Source organism: Anolis carolinensis, unplaced genomic scaffold (assembly GCF_035594765.1).
Source record: "Anolis carolinensis isolate JA03-04 unplaced genomic scaffold, rAnoCar3.1.pri scaffold_8, whole genome shotgun sequence".
NCBI classification, from domain to species: Eukaryota; Metazoa; Chordata; class Lepidosauria; order Squamata; family Dactyloidae; genus Anolis; species Anolis carolinensis.
This window is the reverse complement of record NW_026943819.1, coordinates 30,769,135-30,785,619: the sequence shown is the minus strand read 5'-3', so window position 1 is coordinate 30,785,619 and position 16,485 is coordinate 30,769,135. Positions and strand designations below refer to the sequence as shown.

General features: G+C 42.4%; 1 long non-coding RNA gene across 1 annotated transcript; it reads right to left on the bottom strand.

Moving 5' to 3' along the window:
• Positions 1–11,679: 11,679 nt before the first annotated feature.
• LOC134293437 (uncharacterized) lies at positions 11,680–15,825 on the bottom strand. The gene is made up of 2 exons (XR_010000402.1): positions 15,725–15,825; positions 11,680–12,707 (listed from the first exon to the last, which is right to left on the bottom strand). It is a non-coding gene; the product is annotated as an uncharacterized LOC134293437 (long non-coding RNA).
• Positions 15,826–16,485: the final 660 nt, after the last annotated feature.

Sequence of the window (16,485 nt, the reverse complement as noted above, 5' to 3'; positions counted from 1 at the left end):
ATTATTATTATTATTATTATTATTATTATTATTATTATTATAAGCATTTGATGAGTGAATTGATCTGTTGGCTTCGACTCGGTCCAGATTATGGTTCATGTACAAGGTTTTGCGGATGAATGGTGCAAGTACTTTATATTCTATTGTTTTAAATATATTTATTGTATTTTGTGAAATTATCCAGTTGTTTTAATTGCTTATGTTTTATCTTTTTGTATTGTATATTGGCATTGAACTTTTGCCAGACTGTGAGCCGCCCTGAGTCCCTTCGTGTGAGAAGGGTGGGATAGAAATGAGGGAAATAAAATAAATAAATAAATGTTTTGGTGCTTAATTTGTAAAATCATAACCTAATTTGATGTTTAATAGGCTCTTCCTTAATCCCTCCTTATTATCCAACATATTCGCTTATCCAACGTTCTGCCAGCCTGTTTATGTTGGATAAATGAGGCTCTACTGTATACACACACACACACACACACACACATACACACACACACACTGATACTAATTAATTCTTAATTTCCATAGAGCTGGGGGGAAACAAACAAAGACCGTCCAATCCAACCTATATCCCATGCATATATTCATCAGCTGAGCCAAGGGGAAAACAATTCACACAGGCTATAATAGCATAGACACCTACATACCTGTATTAAGTCATTTTTAAATATCATAGAACTGGATAGATATAGACATCTCTCTCTGTGTGTATATATATATATATATATATATATGCCTCTGGATAATCCAAGCCATTTTTGTAGTCAATGTTTTCAATATATCGTGATATTTTGGTGCTAAATTCGTAAATACAGTAATTACTACATAGCATTACTGCGTATTGAACTACTTTTTCTGTCAAATTTGTTGTATAACATGATGTTTTGGTTCTTTATTTGTAAAATCATAACCTAATTTGATGTTTAATAGGCTTTTCCTTAATTCCTCCTTATTATCCAAGTTATTCACTTATCCAAGCTTCTGCCGGCCTGTTTAGCTTGGATAAGTGAGACTCTACTGTGTATATATATATATATATATATACACACACACACACAACTATGTACAATATATATATATATATATATATATATATAGAGAGAGAGAGAGAGAGAGAGAGAGAGAGAGTGCATGCAATACACACACACAGCTATGTCATAATTAGTTTCTAAATATCATAGAATTGGATAGATATATAGATACAGATATATAAATATAGTGTGTGTATATATATATATAATGTGCATGTTTATTGCATATATACATATATATGCACACATACACCCTACTTGTTTACATTAATTTCAAAATTTCATATGATCGGAGGAGACTGCAAGGTCAGTCAGTCCAACCTGTAGAGTCTGTATTGAGTATATTTAATGTTTAAATAGAGAGAGATGGCATTGTGTCCTATTATCATAGTTTTATTTTACATCCCACTTTCCAACCAAGATGGGGAGGGTGTCCTGGCCTTTTGCATTGCTAGCCAGATACATGAGGGATATAAATCTATCCTAAGCAGGGTCAGCCCTGGTTAGGGCTTGGGTGGGAGACGGCCGAGGGAGGCCCAAAACTGTAGGGTCTGGCCAAAGGAATGTGTAGCACCCAGGGCTCCTTGCTTGGCATGACCAGCGCGGGACACTAGAGGTCACTTGACTCCAACGTTCGTTGTATCTTCCAAAAACGCTTATTATTTCCCATCTACCGGATTCACCCTCTCTCCAATTCAGCCAACAGACCATACTTTTGGCCCCGGTCATAATCCATCCGTCATAACAACGTCTTCTTAAATCAGTCTTTATATTCCGTGAACATGGTATCAAACTAACTGCGCCTGTTCTACAGTGTAGCTGGCTGCACCAAAGTGCAATTCCCGGGATTCCATAGCATTGAACCAAGGCAGCTGAAGTGGTATCAAACTGCATTCATTGTGCAGTGCAGCCGCACCCGATATCTTGCCAAACTACAACTCTCTGGATTCCAGAGCCACAGGAATTAAAATGGCATCAAACTGCATCCATGCTCAAGTTTAGCTGTGCCCTAAGGTGCTGTGGAGACAAGACAGGGGTCCTCCTGGTCAGTCGCAAGGCCGAACAGGGCACAGGGTCACGGCCTGAGCTGGACGGGGTCACACTGCCCTTCAAGGTAGGCTCTTAGGAATTATGGGAGTTGAAAACACCCGGAGAGCCCAACTTTGCCCATGGCTGGTCTACCCTGCAGAATGAACACAGCTTGTGGCCTTTGCGATCACCAAAGCTCACCTCATATCTCTAGAAAACGTTGTCCGGCCCCATTTGGAACAAGTACCAAACACTGCAATGGTGTGATAAGCACAATCTCTCGTTCTGATAAGAAGCGGGCAAAGGGCACAGACGGAGAGCCATTCCGCTTCCTCAAAGGGAGAGGAGAGCCTCAAACAAGTGTTTATGGACACCAACAAGATAGATAAGTGGAAGGCATTGGCACAATCTATTTTATTATTGACTGGCCGGGAAGTTCATTTTTCCGTGCATTTTAAGGGGAATTAATTCATAGTCATTGCTGCTGAGTTTGGGGAGCCGAGCACAGCTCCTCCGCAGTTTGGATTCCAAGCCGGAGCGGATCCATTGCCGCAGATGCCCTTCCTGCAAAAACACGGCGGGATTGGCCTTTCCAGGGCTGAGCCTGGGAGTTTCCCACTCGTTTAGATGACAAAAAAACCCCTTCTGGATTGAAGCATGTAATTATTGTGTCACAATGGAACAAGTGGTCTCAATGGTGCACGAATTAGGACACGGAAGGGTGTGCAACCCCTTTTCTTCTTCTTCTTTGGGTGGCAAATGATCTCTCCTTTTGGGCAACCTCCTTTCAGCTTGAAACAAAGAGGGCATTTCATGATGCCGCTATAAGTTTCCCTTTATAGTAGAAAGATTAATACGATCTGAAGAGAAACCAGAAAATCCGGGCAAGACTAATCTCTGATATTGCAGTCGACTGTGCTGGGGATGCTTTTAACTAATCGTGGTTGTTTATATCCATGCAGTCATGCCGGCCACATGACTTTGGAGGTGTCTACGGACAACGCCGGCTCTTCAGCTTAGAAATGGAGATGAGCACCAACCCCCAGAGTCAGACATGACTGGACTTAACGTCAGGGGAAAAGCTTTACCTTTACCTATATCCAAGGTGTTCCCTGCTTAAGTTTTAATAGTGCTGTACTTACTTGGTTTTATCTTGTTTTTAATTATGTAGGTGCTAATTCATGAAATATGTAGTATTTGAAGGGCATATCTTGCATCAAATAGATTTGAATATACAGTAGAGTCTCACTTATCCAACATAAATGGGCCGGCAGAATGTTGGATAAGCAAATATGTTGGATAATAAGGAGGGATTAAGAAAAAGCCTATTAAACATCAAATTTTAATGGGGGGGCTCTCTCTATGTGCCAAGTGTGGTCCAATTCCATCTTTGGTGGAGTTCAGAGTGCTCACTGACTGCAAGGCAACTATACATCCCAGTCCCTACAACTCCAGAATGTCCGGGCCAATTCCCCTCAAAACCCTCCAGCATTCAAATATGAGCATATTGGGTCTGCATGCCAAGTTTGGTCCAGATCCACCATTGTTTGGGTTCATAGTGCGCTCTGGGTGTCGTTCACCTACATCCGGAGAGCACTGTGAATCCAAACACCGATGGATCTGGACCAAACTTGGCACGCATACTTGATATCCCAAAATTCGATGACTGGGTTAGGGAACTGACCTTCCTTTCTGGGAGTTGTAGTTCGCCCACAACCAAGGAAACTGTGACCGCCACCGATGATGGACCTGAACCAAACTTGGCACACATGACTTTCTTTCCTTCTCTCCCTTCCTTCCTTCCTTCCTTCCTTCCTTCCTTCCTTCCTTCCTTCCTTCCTTCCTTCCTTCCTTCCTTCCTTCTCTTCATCCTTCCTTCTCTCCATCCTTCCTTCACTCTCTCCTTCCTTCTCTCTCTCCTTCTATCTGTCTTTCCTTCCTTTTTTCCTTCTCTCCTTCCTTTCTTCACTTGCTCCTTCCCTCTGTCCTTCCTGCCTTACGTCTTTTCTTCCTTCTCTCATTCTCTCCTTTCCTTCTCTTCTTCCTTCCTTCCTTCCTTCCTTCCTTCCTTCCTTCCTTCCTTCCTTCCTTCCTTCCTTCCTTCCTTCCTTCTTTCATTCTCAGTTTCTTTCTTTCTCTTTCTTTCTTTCTTTCTTTCTTTCTTTCTTTCTTTCTTTCTTTCTTTCTTTCTTTCTTTCTCCCTCCCTCCCTCCCTCCCTCCCTCCCTCCCTCCCTCCCTCCCTCCCTCCCTTCACTCCTTCTTCGGTTCCTTCTTTCCTTCCTTATTGCTAAAACAGTTCGTAGATCTAAAATCCAGCCCAGATAAATATATAAACAGTATGCGGAAATTAATAGGTCAGCCTGCAAGGCAAGAGGAAGGAAGGAAGGAAGATGGGAGGGGAAACAGAAGGAGAGAGAAAAGGAATTTTTTTTGTTGGCTCTCTTTTTTGTCATGTGATGGCCTTGCCAATGTGGTATAAAACTCATGATTTCATGTGGCCTTTGTTGTGCTTTTGAGACACAATTCCACACACACACGCACACCGCCCTTTGAGAGCGCCTGCTTACGATGCGCTGAAGGCGCTCCATGGACTGGCTTGACCCCATTCCATGAATAAAGTCACCGGAAATCCTCTTGCCTTTAACTCCCCCGAACTACAGCTCTCCGGCCTTGGCTTTTGTGCCACCAGCACCTTTCGAGGGCGACCCGGGACCGCTTTCGCTCGGTTTATCCCTTTTGCATTAAGGAGTTTCTGGGCCGGGCCTGAAGTTCTGGTCATGACTTTGAAAGCCTGGGATTTGTAGTTTGGGGAGGCACCAGCCCCGTTGGGCAGGGAGGCCTGAAGACTTTGCAAAATGAGAACTCCCATGAGTCCACACTCCTGAGCCATGGCACTCCAAGTGCGGTCAGACGGCATTAGTTCCACAGTGTAGATGCACGCTTGGCCTGTGATTGCAATTAATAATAATAATAATAATAATAATAATAATAATAATAATAATAATAATAACAACTTTATTTATATACTGCCCTATCTCCCGGATGGGACTCAGGGTGGTTTACAGTCATAAAAGCAACACAAACATTACATAACAACATAATACACATCATTAAACAAAGTAAAATAATACAATTATAACAATAAATCGCACTTACATGGCCAGATCAAGGGGACAGGAACCATAAAACCAATATGTTAAAATGTATCATTTTAGGCTAGGGAAATCTTGTGCAATATATTCAGCAACATGACATATTATCATAGACTCCTAGAGTCGGAAGAGACTCCAAAGGTCATCTAGTCCACAGAATTACTATTATATTATTATCTATTATTATTATTATTATTATTATTATTATTATTATTATTATTATTAGACTCGCAGAGTTGCAAGGCTGGGCTGTGGCTCAGCTGGTTAGGAGCCAGCTGCAATAAATCACTATGACCAATAGATCATGAATTCGAGGCCAGCCTGTGTCGGAGTGAGCACCCGACCATTAAAAAAAAATAGCCCTGCTCGTTGTTGACCTAAGCAACCCGAAAGATAGTTGTATCTATCAAGTAGGAAATGTAGGCACCACTTATGTGGGGAGGCTAATTTAACTAATTTACAACACCATAAAAATGAGGAAGTATCCAAGGACTCAGCGTCACAGTGGATAATGAAGCAGCTACTCCCCCTGTGGCCGGAATCGAGCATATCCTCATGAAGCTGGAAGCTGGAGAAGGTTAAATTGCCTCTATGTCTCTGCCTCTATGTTCATATGGCATTGAATGTTTGCCATGTATGTGTAAATTGTGATCCACCGTGAGTTCCCTTTGGGGTGAGAAAGAAGGGCAGATTATAAATACTGTAAATAAATAAAGGGACCTTCAGAGGTCATCTAGTCCACAGAATTACTATTATATTATCTATCTGTCTGTCTGTCTGTCTATTATTAGACTCCTAGAGTTGAAAGGGACCTTCAGAGGCCATCTAGTCCAGAGAATTACTATTAAATTACTATCTATCTATCTATCTATCTATCTATCTATCTATCTATCTATCTATCTATCTATCTATTATTAGACTCATAGAGTTGAAAGGGAACTTCAAAGGCTATCTAGTCTACAGAATTACTATTGTTGTATATTATGATTTATTATCTATTATTATTAGACTCACAGAGCTGAATGGGACCCTCAGAGGCCATCTAGTCCACAGAATTACTATTACAGTAGAGTCTCACTTATCCAACATAAACGGGCCAGCAGAACTTTGCATAAGCGAATATGTTGGATAATAAGGAGAGATTAAGGAAAAACCTATTAAACATCAAATTAGGTCATGATTTTACAAATTAAGCACCAAAACATCATGTTATACAACAAATTTGACAGAAAAAGTAGTTCAATACGCAGTAACGCTATGTAGTAATTACTGTATTTACGAATTTAGTACCAAAATATCATGATGTATTGAAAACATTGTCTACTCTACTGTAATGGGAATGAATCTCTTTTTCAGAAGCAGCTCGAAAGGGGACTTGTTGTTGCAAGGGCCAACTTTCCCAGTGGCTTTGACTCACTTTCCCGAGAGAAAAGGTTGCTCAAGTGTCTCGCATGGAGGTGGGAGGGAAGGGAAGAAGACAGAATCCCCAAATTGCCCCATTCAAGGAAAGGAAGAAGCCAGTTGTTGCCTTTATGGTCTCCTCCGGTTGTTGTCTTGGCACACCTTGGGCAACGTTAGGCAACCCTTCCCGGAAGAGGTGAGGCTCCTCTCTTGGCAGGAGAATCGGTCGCTGGGCCATTGCAAAGTGCTTTACAACCCCTTTTTCAGAGCCTTGAGGTTGGGAAGAGTGGGATAATGGGCCTGGCACCTTCCCCATAAAAAGTCCTGATTGCCAGACATGCGTTCCCCAATCCAAGCCATTAAAATGGCATGTTGTGCAAACATGCAAATATTACGGCCAAAGTGTGGCGGAAATTTCCCCTGGGAAGAGTTTTCAATTTATGATCTGAAGAATTTGAATATAAGTCAGGGTGCATCTGTTCCGTATAATGAATGCAGTTTGGCAACACTTTGACTCCATTTGCTCAATGCTATATACTCCTGGTATATTCCTGGAAAACGATTATGCTATATGATCCATTTGTTGTATTTCCTTGGTGGGTCTGGAGATAGTTTCTGTGAGCCACCCTGAATCCCCTTTGGCGGGATACAAATAAATTTATTATTATTATTATTATTATTATTATTATTATTATTATTATTATTATTATTATTTTATTATGTCACAGCAAACAAGATAGATATGCTGGATTTCATATCACAAAATCACAAGTCGAACACTTCCCAAGTGTCTAGGACTGTGTGATGTATTTTCGGATGATGCGTGCAGATCCCAGTAGGGTGGCCTTTTGCAGTTGGCAGATTGTGATTTTGTCCATGTCTATTGTTTCCAAATGCCGGTGACTGAGATCTTTTGGCACGGCACCCAGTGTGCCCATCACCACAGGGACCACCTGCACTGGTTTCTGCCAGAGTCTTTGAAGTTCAATCTTGAGGTCCTGAGAGCGGCTGAGTTTTTCCTGTTGTTTTTCGTCAATGCGACTGTCACCTGGGATGGCGACATCAATGATCCAAACCTTTTTCCTTTCCACAACTGTGATGTCTGGTGTATTGTGTTCCAGAACTTTGTCAGTCTGGATTCGGAAGTCCCACAGTATCTTTATTTATTTATTTATTTATTTATTATTTATTATTTATTATTTATTATTTATTATTATTATTATTATTATTATTATTATTGTTTGTAGGTTGTATTTCTTCCTCAGCTTCCCTCTGCGGTCAGTGGTTCCCTTGACGTCTGGTAAGAACCCTTTTCCTCAGGGTGGATCTATAATAATAATAATAATAATAATAATAATAATAATAATAATAATAACAACAACAACAACAACAACAACAACAACAACAACAACTTTATTGTTATAACCCGGCTCCATCTCCCCGAAGGGACTTGTGGTGCCTTCCTTGGGGATAAGCCCGAGTAATTACAATAGTCAGCAGATAAAAAACACAGCAAATAAAATACAGTTACTGTATACACATTAACATGGTAAAATTAAAAATAATGTCAAAGTATTTTAAAAAATCCCGAGCAGAGTTCATAAAAACAAACTGGGCCAAGGTGCAAGGAGTGTATATTGTAAACTTAGAGAATGAATTAGATGACTAAAGTGCTGCAATTAATAGGAGACTTGGGATGGGATTTAAAGGTAAAGGTTTCTCCTGACGTTAAGTCCAGTCGTGTCCAACTCTGGGGGTTGGTGCTCACCTCCATTTCTAAGCCGAAGAGCCGGTGTTGTCCATAGACACCTCCAAGATCATGTGGCCACTGGCATGACTGCATGGAGCGCCGTTACCTTCCCGCCGGAGCGGAACCTATTGATCTACTCACATTGGCATGTTTTCGAACTGCTAGGTTGGCTGGAGCTGGAGCAATAGCGGGCGCTCACTCCGCTCCCGGGATTTGAACCTGGTACCTTTCGGTCTGCAAGTTCAGCCGCTCAGCGCTTTAACGCACTGTGCCACCAGGGGCAGAAACTAGAAATATTTCCAACGGATAGAATAGAATAAAGTGCATCAAATATTGTAGTAGTCACGGGAACAGGACCTTGTCTTTCCGCTCGTGCCTTGTCCTCGGCCTTGCCGCTCTTCCGATGCCTGGTGGAGTCTCCCTTGGCCTGCAGAGCCCAGCTCGGGGGGCTCCGTTCACTTGAGGGAATTCCCAGGCCAGGAAGTGCTGACGAAAGGTCACCAAGGTCGTGACCGGTGGCATACTTCTTCAAAAAGTGACTTATTCATCGGGATACAAAATGTGTATACATTAAATGGAAAAAATAGGGATCTGCGGACACCCAGTCATCCACGGGGGTGGATGGTTGGTCAGTGGGTTCAGGGAGGTGAAAGCAATTGAAAACTTGGTTCTTTCATTGCGCTTTTGAGTAATTACTCCCCATAACCAAAATTAACTTACATATTTTTCTGCATCATTCCCGGTTCTTATAATAAATTGGACCTCTATCTCCACCCAACGGTCAAGAAATAGTTGCACTTTGTCCTCTGCCCCGAAGCACTTTATAACTTTACTACGGCACTTTATCCTGGTAGTTCATTGTATTTTATTTTACTTTTACCTACTTTATGTTTTAATGGGCTTTTATGCTTAATGTAATGTATTGTTTGCATAATGTGATTTTACTGTGTTTTATTCATTGTAATATGTTTTAATTGTACTTGTTTACTGTTTTCGGGCCGTTGTCCCATGTTAACTGCCCCAAGTCCCTGCTGGGAGATGTTTTGGTGCTTAATTTGTAAAGTCATAATCATAACCTAATTTGATGTTTAATAGGCTTTTCCTTGATCCCTCCTTATTATCCAAGATATTTGCTTATCCAACATTCTGCCGGCCTGTTTAGCTTGGATAAGTGAGACTCTACTGTAACTAGAAAAAAGGGAAATGTTGTTTCTAAAAGCATCCCGGGGGCCGGTAGCTGCTGCTGGGCTCTTCTGTATCACCAAAGGTCCACAAAATAATAATAATAATAATAATAATAATAATAATAATAATAATAATAAGTTTATTTGTATCCCGCCACCATCTCCCCCGCAGGGGACTCACAGAAATATCAGATACAAAAACAATAATATCGTACAATACATCAATAAACAATAACATGCACCAGTTATAATAAACATTGACCAGAAAAATGAAACATACATCAGTGCTATATACTCCTCCTGGGAGTTGTTTTTTCCCAAGGTCTGGGCGCATCTACACTGTAGAATGAATGCAATCCGGCACCACGTGAACTTCCATGGGTCGTGAGAGTTTGCATTCTTTGACCAACAAGGCTGAAGACACTGTGAAACTACAGCTTCCATGATCTCATGGCATTGAGCCATGGAAGTTCAAAGGGATGCAAATCTGCATTCATTCTCTAATACCAAAGGTATACATACCTCCAGTCGCTAACAGCATCAAGAAAAACAAATCAATCAATAACAACATTAAAATGCAACGACTAAGCAATGTAAGCATTTAAATCACACACACACATAAATGCATATAGAGAGACAGGTGTGCATGCATATAGAGTGGGATGAATAAACAGAAACTATGCACATATATATCAGAAGCAAAGCATTTCTGCTTCCGCCTTCTTGAGCTGCCAAAGATACAACTGGGTTGTATCATAAATGGCAGTTTACAGCAGCCTCTTATCAGCCGTTTGGCGAATGAGCGCATGATGATTACCGAGGCCATGAGTCTATAAATCCAAAAGTTCTCCCGTCAATATCTTTCTGTGTATGTCGATATTTATATCTACTCACTTACATGTGGTTTGAGCCTTGGACTATGACACTCAGCCTTGGAAACCCCAAATGCCATTCCTTCTGCAGTGTAAATACGGCCTTGGAAGCTTTGGGTTGCTGTGAGTTTTTCAAGCTGTGTGGTAATGTTCCAGCAGCATTCTCTCCTGACGTTTCACCTGCATTGTGTGTGTGTATGTGAATAGATAGATAGATAGATAGATAGATAGATAGATAGATGTAGTGATGTCCAGGGTGGGAGAAAGAATCCTTATCTGTTTGAAGCAGGGCTGAATATTTCAATTAGCTAGCTTGATCAGCATGGAGTGGCCCTGAAGCTGCAAAGTCAATCAGTGAGGGTATCTGCATAAAGGTAGCCTGGCCTCTGTTGCCTGGAGGCACCTTCTCTCTGGGAGGTGTTAACTGGCACTACTGACTGTGCAGCTGCAGGGCTACTCAATGCTGTTCAAGCTTACTAATTGCAACATTCACACTTGCCTGACAGACAAGGGTTCTTTCGCCTACCCCGAACATCATTCCACGGGTATATATATACGCTCCACTTGCCTCTTTCCAACAGGCCTCTGAGGATGGCATTAGATGCAAGTGAAATGTCAGGAGAGAATGCTGCTGGAACATGGCCATACAGCAACCCAGCAATTCCAGCCATGAAAGCCTTCGTCAGCACTTGGAAGCTTTGTATTAAGAACAGGTTGCAGCAGGGACACTGGCCGAGGGAATCCGCTCCGGGCTTTGCTTTGTTCCGAAGGCGCTCTCCGAGGTCCTGGTCCGGCTTCTCAGCACCTTGGAGAACTCCCTCCCTTCAAGCATGGAGTAAAACCCGGAGTGGATTTCTCAGCAAGCCGGCCAAGGGGTTGCCTCCCTCAGGATTCAAAAACACCTCGTTTTCAAACACAAAAGTGGATTTTGCGGCGCTCCCGAGTCTGTACGGATTTCCTCGAAATTCACTCTGAAGGAGAACTGAAAAGGCTATCTTAAGCCTCCGGCTGATTATTTCCTTTATCACGGCTATTTATTGCATTTATTAAAGGCCACACTCCTAGGTATCATTTCCCTGATTAGATTAGATACTCGAGCAAACCATTCATTAGGAAAAGGATTATGATAAAGCGGGTGATACCGAAGAGCACACACATTGCCGCAAAGGGCTTCCTGATGTGGAAACGTTCCTTCCGAAATGCTCTTGAAGTATCTTAAATACCGGAGAGTAAGTAAGGATGCTCTTGCAAACATGTTGCTTTACCGTTTGATTTTATTGATCTACGAGCTGAAGTTCCCAGTGATGCCTGGGGCCGTTCTTCTGTAACAATAAACATTCATAAGTATTGATTGTTGGGGTGGACGCATTAGACAGTGCAAGCGAATATGGGTAAACTACAGCTCCCATCATCACCTGTTATTAGTCCAGCCCCACCAGTAATTTCTGATATTGCAACTGACTGTTCTGGAGATGCTTTTACATAATCATAGTGTGGCTGTCAATCTCCAAAGTGTTTCTTTAATAATACTGAATTTTAATTGGTTTTTAAGTATGCAATTGCTAACTTATATAATAGTTTCTGTAGCATTTTACGGTATCATCTCACCATTGATTTATGTAGCCTTTTAATAATAATAATTAATAATAATATTTTTTTCTTATACCCCACCTTCATCGGGGCGGCTTACATGGGGACAAAACCCTAAAACAACCGTTGACATATACATAAATCACAATATAAATGTTGTTGTTAATGTCTCTGGCAAGCCTGAGCTCATTTTGCGCTTTAGCCTTGCGAACCTTTTCCCTACAGGTGTTGGCTATACGTTTGAATTCTTCTTTGGTGATTTCTCCCCTTTTCCACTTCTTGGGCATGTCACTTTTGAGCTTTAGCTCAGTTAGAAGTTCTTTGGACATCCATTCTGGCTTCTTCACACTTGTCTTATTTTTATTCTTTGTTGGCACTGTTTGCATTTGCGCCTTGAGTATTTCATTTTTGAAAAACTCCCATCCATCCTTAACTCCCTTGGCGTCCATGGAATGCCACTCAGATATTTTCTTCATTTTTTGGAAGTCAGCTCTCTTAAAGTTCAGAATGCGTGTTTGATTGGTCTTAGTTTCAGCCTTCCTTTGTAAAGTGAACTGCAGGAGCACATGGCCACTTGCCCCTAAGGATCCAACCACTTTGACTGTATTGATCAGGTCTTCCACATTTGTTAAGATGAGATCAAGTGTAGCCGATCCCCTTGTTGCCTCTTCTACCTTCTGGATCATAAAATTGTCTGTAAGGCAAGCGAGGAAAGGGTTAAAGGAAAGGCAGTGGGCGGGGTCATGCAAATGATGAGAGAAAGGAACCCTTGGATGTGCTCACTGTAACCTGCAATGTCCTGGGAGGGAGTGACGGTGGCTCTTCAGCACTGGGAACTATATAGTTTGTTTGTGGAGGCCAGGGGCTGTCTTTGTGATTGGATACAGATTTCCATTTTTATTATGTGAATATATATATATATATATATATATATATATATATATATATATTCACATGTATTTATCTGTTGAACTAATGCCAATGCTGCCTGGGATGGTGTCTTCAAGATGTCTTTGGTATGCGCACTGGAATCCCTATGGATTATTTATTATTATATTATTATATCAGAATTGTATTATATGATTTTATTGTATAATTATAACGTATTACACTATGTAACATGATTTTTTGTTGCTAGGTTGTAAATGTTGTTTCCTGATTGGTTGTATCATAAAAAATGTGGGGAAAGTTTATAAAACTGCCAAAACTTTGTTTTTTGGCGGAGGGACATGATTCTGCGATAGCACCTTTGGCTCTAGTTTGTCACTGAATCACATCATCATCACGTCTCAACCAATTCAACACAGTTTGGGCCGCAAAAAACAAAGTTTCTGGATTAGAACAACTACAGTGTTCCCTCACTACTTCGCGGTTCACTTTTTGTGGATTCGCTGTTTCGTGGTTTTTCAATAAACTGTAAAAGACTATTATAAATCATAAAATTACAGTTTACAGTGTGAGGAAGGGAGGAAGGAGAAGCCGAAGGGAGAGAAAAGGAGCTCAAGCGGCAACAGGAAGAGAAGGAGGCGATTTATCAACACACGATGGGTCGATAAAGACTTAAAACTGCCAAAATAATATGTAAATATTAAAATAAATATACCGTCCCTACTTTGCGGATTTTCATTTATTGCGGGTGGTCCTGGAACCTAACCACAGCGATAAGTGAGGGAACACTGTTCTTTCAAAATCAGGACTGCACAATCAAACAGGAAAAAACACTTTCAAAGCAGGAACAGAAATGTTTTCGAATTGTGTTACATAGTGCTATCTGAAATATGGGACAGCATGCTCTTGCAACGATGGTGCTCTATTATGTCATTTTGGTGATCTGCTTTTGTTTCTTATTTGTTTATCTGTTGAGCCGATGCCAATGCTGCCCAGGATGGCAGCTTCAAGGTGTCTTTGGGATGGGCGCGCACTGGATCCCGATGGATGCTTAAACCCCGTTAATCCAGATCCAGCACCGGCCGCGAAGGGTCGCTTGAGGACGGCCTGCTCCTCGTTGGCAGCCCACATCCTAATCTCGACTTGATCGAATTAATCGCGCACCAGCGCCACGCCGGCCGGCCCTGTTTCCCTTGGCAGCAAAGACACACAGAGAGAGAGTGCGCACACGGCGCATGCGCAGAGGGCCCTCCTTGGCTGTGTGCAGTGCATCACGTACTGGGTTCTGTGAATGAGGAGGGCCGTGCTGGGCCAGCGTTGCACTCCCTCCCGCCTGCCCTTGCCATCAGCAGTGTGCCTGCGCATTCCTTCGGCCCATGCTTTGGTTTGGTGGCTGGGTGGCCATCTGTGAGGAGGGATCAGACCATGCCTTCTCACTAGGCAGAAAGAAGGAGGTTGGGCTGGATGCCCTTTGGGCTGGCTTCCAACTCTGGGATTCTGCGCTTAATACACACAGAGAGCAATCCAGGCGGCACAGGCTGCATAGCCCCGCATGCTCCTCCTCATTGCTGCTGCTGCTGCTGCTCCTGTCACATGAGATCCCCTGATCTGATTATCTGCCTTAGAGTTCACCCAATTCATGAATGGCCATGCGCCTGGACACGTGGCCGCAAAGACCATCATCCACACACACACACACACACACACACACACATGTATGTATGTGCCACACATTTCTGCACATGTCCAGGAGATGCAGCGCTGCAGGGAACGGGTGGGAGCATCCTGGGGGTCTTGCGGGCTTTTCCAATGGCAAAGGTCAGGCGAGGACAGCGCTCACTGACCCTCCTTCCGGCCTTGGAGAACTTGCTGCATTTTACAAATTCATTTTATCTATTTTCCAGCACACCGTTCATCTGTTCTCCTGCTGGGCTGTGAAAACTTTGTTTTACAAATACTTTTTATTAATTTTAATTTTAATTTCATAATAATAATAATAATAATAATAATAATAATAATAATAATAATAATAATGTTATTTCTTACTTGCCTCTGCTCCCAGCTCATGTAAGAGGAATCCCTCCTTTTTGTGTAATAACTAATTTGGGTTCCCGGCGATGCCCGGGTTATTTGAAAAGGGCCTTGTTTGTTTTTGGATGGTAGGTCATATCAGTTTGGTCTTATGTTATGCTGTGTTTTAGGGGGAAAAACCTCAGTCTTTGCTTTTGCTGTTTATGAATGCTCCCATTAGAAAATGCATAAGTATGTGTGTGAATTACAATTCCCAAAACCTTGGGTCAACCCTCCCAAACTCCGCCAGTATCCACAGTTGGCCATGTTGTGTCTGTGTGCCAAGTGTGGTCCAGATCCATCACTTGCTGGGTTCAGTGTTCTCTGAATATGGGTGAACTATAACTCTCTGATGCCAAGGTCAATCACTCCCAAACACCGCCAATATGCAGATTTGGCCCTATTGGGTCTGGCTGCCAAGTTAGTTCAAGGTCCATTGTTGGTGTGGTTCAGACTGCTCTTAGATTGCAGATGAACTATACATCTCAGTCCCTACAAACCCCTATAAGTCGTGGTGAATTCTCCCCAAACCTCTCCAGTATGTTCAGTTACTGATCATTGCCAGAGAAGGCTTGCAAAACTAGTCAACGACAACTTCGAGGGCATAGATAGAGCCCGAGTGGTTCCATAGTGGTGACAAACTGCATTAATTCCACAGTGCAGACGCACCCGCGGCAACCACATTGTGACCCAACTGATCCCATGCAGAAAGATCAACAGCACACCACGGCTAATATTTGCCTTTCCCTTCACCTGTATTGTCCTGAACCGGAACTGAACGGAACACCTCCGGCTACATCTCTGGGAGCCACACTGGAGCCCGGCCTGGAAATTAATGCAATGCGATGCTTTCGTTTCCTTGTTCCGTAATCAGAGAAAGACACATTGCTTATTGCAAAACACGGCCAGGCAACCAGTTACTCGTGATGTTTGGGAAACCAATTAATTAAGAACTGGGTTGACTGATGGCTGTTCGCCAAAGCTGCAAAAGGGATCCTCCCTGGGCGCATCCACACTGTAGATTTATGGATTTATTTATTTACGGTATTTATATTCTGCCCTTCTTACCCTGACGGGGACTCAGGGCGGATCGCAATGCACATATACATGGCAAACGTTCAATGCCATTAGACATACAACATAGACAGACACAGAGGCAATTTAACATGTTCCAGCTTCCGGCTTCATGAGGGTATGCTCAATTCCAGTCACTGGGGGTGGGGTGCCACTTCACCATCTACTTGTGATACCGAGTCCTTGATGGCAGTACTTCCTCATTCCTTTCCGCATGTGGCTGGCATTTTTATGGTGTTGTAAATTAGTTAAATTAGCCTCCCCGCTTAAAGCGGTACCTACATTTCCTACTTGACAGATGCAACTGTCTTTCGAGCTGCTTAGGTCAACAGTGAGCTAGGCTATTAATGGTCGGGAGCTCAATCCAACCCGGGCTTCGATCTCATGACCTCTTGGTCAGTAGTGATTTATTACAACTGGCTGCTAACCAGCTGCGCCAC